This window comes from Symphalangus syndactylus, chromosome 17, assembly GCF_028878055.3.
Source record: "Symphalangus syndactylus isolate Jambi chromosome 17, NHGRI_mSymSyn1-v2.1_pri, whole genome shotgun sequence".
In the NCBI taxonomy this organism is placed as follows: domain Eukaryota; kingdom Metazoa; phylum Chordata; class Mammalia; order Primates; family Hylobatidae; genus Symphalangus; species Symphalangus syndactylus.
In genome coordinates, this window is record NC_072439.2 from 59168616 (window position 1) to 59176059 (window position 7444).

The following is a 7444-nucleotide window of genomic DNA, read 5'->3' on the forward strand; positions in this document are numbered from 1 at the left end:
TACAAATGGGTAATTGAAGTACTTGGGGTGTTGCTCTTAGGATGGGATCAGACAAAAGTTGACACCAGCCTCATCAGCTGTTCACCCCTACCAAGGGTTGTGACTCACAGCTCAGGACTGCTGTTTCAGGGATGATCTGTGACATGGCACAGCTCAAACATTCCTGCCTCGATGCTTCCTACACCGCCATTTGCATACTGTGTCCCCTTTGTGCATCCGCCACACAGTGTGGGCTCTGTCCAGAGCTATCAGAGGCACATGAGGTCTAAATAGGAGTGGGGGAAAGCCTGGAGCTTGCAAAAGACTGCTGAAAACTGGGCAAAATAATAAGGATTTAGGACACGGACAGACAAAGTTCTGGAATGTGCTGTTAGAAAAATGCCTGGCCCTATAGAAAAATGCCTGGCCCTATCTAACTTGAGGAGTTTTGTGTCATGTTATTACTATCCAAGACTTTGCGTCAGAGACTGAAGAGAAATAAAGCACTAAGGGACAGGACATTCAATTTCGACCCCCCTTCATTTCTCCATGATTGTCATTTCTTAAATGTTCCATTTATTACCTCCATGAGTCAACTGGGCTGGACTTATTGCAGCTCTCACGTGGAAACTGGTTCTAGTTGTTCTTCATGCATGAGATTTATCTCTTCTAGCTAGACTCCAAATTACTCTACAAAAGTCTCAGGACTTTATAATTCCCACAAGGTTTCCTACTGAGGGCTGGACATACAGGAGGTGCTTAATAAATGTTAAATAACCATGTCCTGCTTGGTCAGCATCACAGTTTTAAACTTACTTCATGCTAAAGTCAGGTCATGCTATTCAGGTGCTCATTGCATTCATGAGAAGGCACAAGGGCAAAGAAGAATGATCGCCCAAGGTTTATACCCAGTGAATGACAGAGCCAAGCCTCAATCCCAGGTCTTCTGAAATCAAATCCAGTTCTCACTAACTCTTCTGTCTATCATAGGATGGATAAAGAAAATAGGCTAAAGACATTTAGGTTAAAGCTGGTGAAAAGTGAAGTCGTTCATTGCTGGGGGCGGAGGGTGGGGCAGGTCTTAAAATTTTTAAAGGACAATTTAACTGTTATATCCTTAGTTTATTACATAAGTTACACAAAGACTTCCATAAATTTATGTAATTGTAACTGTGTAACTTTTTTCTTGCAAGAGTTCCATCATAATCAATTGGTTTAGCAGAATAAAATTAGGTTTCTTTTTAGCTGAAGAACTAAAAATAAGAGGCAAATTAATATTCAGCAAATGAGAGGAATCTCTATGAGGTATGGCTTTATTGTTCTGATGAACACCAACTCAATGTGGTGTTCGAAATGTCTCAGTAACACGCATATTCATGTTCAAAGATGATGTCACCAAGGAACATCCACAAGCATTCACTGAGTGCACAGCATGGTTCTGGATGGCTTTCCAGAACCATCAACTAGCTATAGGACCTTAGGTAAATACTAAAGGACCCAATGTTTTTTTAACACCAACCGTGTTCTAGAAACCTTGAAAAACACTTTACATGTTATTACATTTAACCCTTGTGACAACTTTATGATTTAAAATGAGCAGGACCCTGAGCAGGAGAGTAGTCATTAATTAACTCAAAATGACACGGCCAATAAATGGCAAAGCTGGGAACTGTATCAGATATTAGTGACTCCAAAGCCCATATTTTTCCTGCTATACCAGAGCTTCTCAATGCTAATTCATATTAGTATCACCCAAGGAGCTTTCATATTGTAATGATGCCTGGATCTCACCTCAGACCAATTACATCGGGATATCTGAGGATCTATCCTGGAAGTTTTTTCCTGGATGTCTTTTCATCACCCTAGGTGATTATACTATGCAACCAGAGTTAACAACCACTGAACTAGGTGTGCTGAGACTCGGTGACTTCAACTGTAAAGTAGATGGAGATCTCTACTTTTTACCTCTGTAGTCACCAGAAGGCTAATTACCCTGGGGCCAACAGCTGCCTGAGAAGCCCCAATTTGCACCTAGAGTAAGCAGTTGTCACCCATACTGTCAGATATTCTCCCAGCTTTCTACTTAAGTGTGGGCTATGAGTACAGCTGTTTAAACTTCCAGGAATGGGACTCTAAAAGATACAATTATTTCATATATTCATATATACGTGAACCCCCAATATCTGAGACAGATCTCAGTTAATTTAGAAAGTTTATTTTGCCAAGGTTGAGGGTGCACGCCCGTGCCACAGCATCAGGAGGTCCTGATGACATGTGTCCAAGTTGGTCAGAGCACAGCTTGGTTTTATACATTTTAGGAAGACATGAGACATCAATCAATATATGTAAGCTGTACATTGGTTCTGCCTGGAAAGGCGGGGCAACTTGAAACTGGGAGGGAGTTTCCAGGTCACAGGTACTTGAGAGACAAACGGTTTATTCTTGTGAGTTTCTGATTAGCCTTTCCAAAGGAGGCAATCGGATACGCATTTATCTCAGTGAGCAGAGGGGTGACTTTGAATAGAATGGGAAACAGGTTTGCCCTAAGCAGTTCCCAGCTTGAGTATTCCCTTAGTGATTTGGGGGCCCGAAGATTTATTTTCCTTTCATATATATATATATATATTTTTTTTTTTTTAAATCAGAACAAGGCCCTAAAACTCCAGAAAGATTCCCATGCCATTATTTTCTCTGTCTTTCTTTTCAGATATCAATCATAGCTATTTTGGTGAAATCCCTATTGCTCCAAACTATTTTAGTGCTGCCTCTGTGCCATCATGACAACAAAGGTCTTCTGAAAAATATTCATAACCTTTGACCCAGAATTCTTTTAAGGAGGTAAACCAAAAGCAAGGAAAAAAAAAAAGCTTTGGGAAGAAAGATGTTCACTGCAGTATTATTTATTATAGTGGAAAACTGGAGAAAACTCATATGTGTAACAGTAGGAAAACAATTTAATAAAATATGAGGTAGCCTACTAAATGGAAAAATGGTTTTTGCATAGAGAATTAAATGATATGGAAAAATATTAATATTAATACATGTTAAAATGCTGAATGAATGCAGGGTACAGAATTACATAGTGATCTATGAGTTACATTACATAGTATCATTATCAACTATGTATGTCTTTTTATACACAGAAAAAAGAAAAAATTATATTATTCCAAGGTTTAAATACCTAAAGTTTAGAATATTTAGAATTAGGTTAAAGTACCTGAAATTGTTTTCACTATCAACCCAATTCTATATGTTTGAAGAACAGCATGTGAAGGTGATTATGGAGCAGGGCCTGTCCAGAGAAATTTTATATCTGGCCCTAGGACCTCTAGGCCTGTATACACAGATAGAGGACTTATAAACAGCAGAGTTGAAACATGAGTGAATCTGAAAGAGCCAATCCCTCAAGATGAATCCTGAGTGGCTAATTGGGCATAAATTTAATATAGAGCCAAACGGCCATTTACTGACTAGAGACTACACACTACTCTGAGTTCCTGGAAAACCTACAGTCAGCTTAACACTGGGGCTTTCATAGCTGACTGTTCCCGCTCATGTGGCCTGAAGCAACGAATAGGCTGTGCTCCCCATCAACCAATCAGGACTCAGCTGCATTGACCAATCACAACCAAGCCAGTTTGAATTATTCGTTTGCATAAATGGACCTCATTGGGAACCCAGGTAGGAATTTTCTCTGTAAACGCCGAACTGTCTCTTTGTTCTCTTCATTTTACACTTAGAGCTATGTTTCCTCGTCCGTAAACTGTTCATTGTAATAAAGTCTGTTTCCTCTAAATTCCTTTTCAGAGAACTTTTGTTCATACATAAAACCACAGGTCAAGTGATTTTTTTTGTTTGTTTTCGGAATGGGATGCACAGACAAATTTAAAATTAGAGTCAAGGGAGGGGTGGCTAAGAGCCCAGTGACGATGATCAATTCTACTTCAGGAAGAAATCAAGAAGAAAATGGGGTTCACAAATGAGTTAGTAACAACCGAGATTTCCACTTTAAAAGTATCTTTACACCGTCATTTCACGGGATCCTCAAAACCCCCTGAGGTGGTAGGAAGGTGATTGTTGGTGTCAGTCCCATTTTGCAGAAGAGAAAAAATGAGTGTCAGGCTGAGTGACTCGCTCGGTGTCCTGGCGGCGGCAGCGCGCCAAGGCCCAAGGCCCCTCTGCTCTCTGGGCTTAGACCTACGGCAGGAGGCGGGGGAAGCCTGCAGCGCAGCTCTGCAGCAGGTGGCAAGCCCTCTACCCGCTGGGAACGTTCAGGGTTATCAGCCCGTGGGAAGCAAGGTAGGACCCACAGCTTGCAAGAATCTGCAAAGTGGGAACCGCGCTCGGGATGTGTTTGGGCCCCCAAGGCAAGGCACGAAGGGGTCCCGGGCGGGTCGCCAGCGGCGCGGCTTACAATGGCAGGTTCGGCCCAGAAGGGTCGCCCCGGCAAGGCGGGTGAGATTTCCCGCCCTATGCGCCTGTTTCCGCGGGCCAGGCCGTCCGCCCGCGCCGCGTGGCCTGCCTAGCTGCACCTTAGCCCCCATGTGCCGGGTAGGCCCAGGCCCCGCCGCCGCGCTCTGAGCCCGCGTGGGTCTCACAACCATGGCCCCCTTATCTGCTCTTGTGCTTCGGTGTTTGGTTTTCCCTGTTTGACAGACTGAACCTTGTACTTTCGCAAATAACAAGTGTTTGCTCAGCAATCCCAGCAGCACCGGCAAGATTGCAGGTGCTGTGGCGGGCATGAGAGGTCATGCATTCGGGATGTCAGGAGGTCCTGGAGTCAGGAGCCCTGCAGCCCCCTCAGGGATGCCAGTGGTTTGGGCTGAACCCCAGACTCTGCCCTCGAACTTGAAGAGAACTTGAAGCTTCTTTAGGCCAAGTTTTATTGAAGGGTGTCCTGGGACACAATTCAGTGACTAGTAAATTTTGGCCATCGGAAAGCTCTCTTCACCCTTAAGAAGGACGAATACACTTAATGACAATTATGATAATAATAAATTTAGAAAGGCAATGGTAATTCTTTTTTTCCTAACTTGTCTCACTCTACTTCTTTTAAATTCAAAACAGGTCCCCTTTTTGCTGTTGTTAAAAAGCATTTTTTAACTTCTGAAATTAAAGCAAAGTATTTCACTTTTGTTAAAAAATAGAACTTAATCCACAGCTGAGATTTTTGTTTTTCTAGACTTGAAAATCTGCTTGTAATTTGCACAAATGCCTTTCACTTCAAAACCGTTTATCCAAATAGAAGCACAAAGTTGTACTTGCCTTTCCTTCCACAGAAGGCATTTCCAGTATCTTGCATACACAACAACTTGTTCAGGTTAAACATACTTTTATTAAAGAGCTATTAAATGGTGCTCTTAAAGTTTATCTTTGCATTTTAAAAGGGGTATAGATGTTGCCAAAACAGCAAGGATAGCATGTAGGGTACTTTGCAGTTCTCTAAACTTTTTCCTCCCTGGAGTCGCAGAAGTCCCTTCCTGGATTAAGTCACTTTGGTACTCAATACAGTGTTTGTTTACATCATTTAGCATTATGCCCCTTAGCTTTACCCAGTGTCATTTTAAGAAATGATTGGGTGAAGAACAGCGTTAAATTATCTGTAAAATTGCCATAGACATTCATTATGTTGCGTCACATAAAAAATTCCTTGCAACTAATTTCCGCTTGGACTTTGGTACTAGAATGAAGTTTGCCTATGTTTTCTTTTTTCAGTTAATGAAAGCTGTGGAATGCATGGGACTATTCTTTTTGCCTAGGAATCTCAGAACTTAATTTTGAGGATCCTCCTTAGCCTACATTTTCTGACATAGTTCTTATCCTACATCTCCCTTTCCCCCAACCACCATCAGATATTTCTTTCTCTAAGTTATTCATCCCATCTTTGTTTTAAGGTACCTATATGTTCTTTTATGATTCCCTTAAAAAAAATCCCAGAAGTGGGAGGATATAAAAATTAGTTATTCTAGACTTCCTCAAAATGTTCTTTCAATCTGCTTTTAAACGGCATATACAATCATTCTTGGCTTTGGCATTTGGTTCAGGTGACACTTGCAAGTTACCTTACCAAAGGCCTACCCAGAATTATGTACAATCCCAGCAAATGCGGCTCTGCCCCTCTCAAGAGTACTCTCAAACAGCAATGCATATCTCATCTAATGCATTACTATTTTGTGAGTCACTCACAAGCTTCAGTACTTTGTTTTATTAGTAACAACTGACTCACAGCACACCTTGCAGCTGTGGAAGCCCCATCTGATACCCAGACCCCTGGTGCAATGCAGCTGCTCTGAGATATGCTGGGAAACCACAGCTCAGGAATCAGTTCTTATTTTCTTTCAAGTAGCAGCACAGATTTCCTTACTTTCAACTGTCATAAGCTGAACTCATTTTTCAACGAAGCCTAACATCTGTGCTTCCTTCCATCCAGCAGGAAAACTTTATTTCCCCAAACTTATTTCTTCAGTCAAAGGTGTCTGCCAGTTCTCAAGAGAGCTGTACTTACAAAGATGCCCAAGAAGCAACTGGGAAAAACTCTTTGGGGTTCTGAGGACCCTTAGAGGAAAAGCTGATGGAAAAGAGGAAGGGAGTGAATGTCTCTTGAACCCCGGCTCTGTGCTAGGCACTGTACGTACTCCTTGGCAAATTTCTTTTAGCCTTACCAGCAGGCCTCTGATTTAGACACATTTATACGCATTTTCCCCATGAGAAAACAGGCTCAGAAGGGCTAAAGAGCTTGATCAAATTGCATCACTGTTGTTTTAGTCCATTTAGTCCTGCTATAACTGAATTCCAAAAACTAGGTAATTTATAAACAACAGAAATGTATTTCTCACAGTTCAGGAGGCTGGAAAGTTCAAGATCATGGTGCTGGTAGGTTTGGTGACCGGTAAAGGCTATCTGCATTCATAGATGATGCCCTGGACACTGCATCCTCTGTAGGAGAGAAACACTGTTCTTCACATAGCAGAAGCATGAGCGAAGAGCTCTAATGACATGAACACCTCCCATTAGGCCCCACCTCCCAACACTGTTGCCTTGGAAATTAAGTTTCAACATGAGTTTTGGAGGGGACAAAAATGCTTAAACCATAGCAACTTATTAAGTGGTGAATCCTGGATTCTAGCCCAGTTTGCTGGATGATGGGGCCCATTCGTGTTCACTATAGAAACTGCCCAGAGAGAGTGAGGCTGTTAATATGCTCCCTCAGACTGGTTACACAGAGCACCCTATAGTTCAGGCCACGTGCAGGGACTCTGAGCCTGCAGGGCCTGGGTTCAAATTCCAGCTCTGTTACTTGTGCATGACCTTGGACAAGTTACTTCATTTCATGGGATGCCTGTTTGATCACCTTTAAGATGGGGATAGTTGTTTGGAGCAAATTATTTAATCCTGGCACAATATAAGTATTCAACAACTGTTGGCTATCATTATCCATTCATATCCCACTGTTATTTTATTGCAA

General features: G+C 42.0%; 1 long non-coding RNA gene across 2 annotated transcripts in view; it reads right to left on the bottom strand.

Moving 5' to 3' along the window:
- Nucleotides 1-6981, bottom strand: part of LOC134732917 (uncharacterized) — a 41337-nt gene extending 34356 nt beyond the window's left edge. The window contains exon 1 of one of the 2 annotated variants that reach the window (XR_010116474.1): nucleotides 6816-6981. This is a non-coding gene — a long non-coding RNA (uncharacterized lncRNA). The remainder of the gene's footprint in view (nucleotides 1-6815) is intronic. The other variant, XR_010116475.1, reaches the window with a different exon arrangement.
- Nucleotides 6982-7444: the final 463 nt, after the last annotated feature.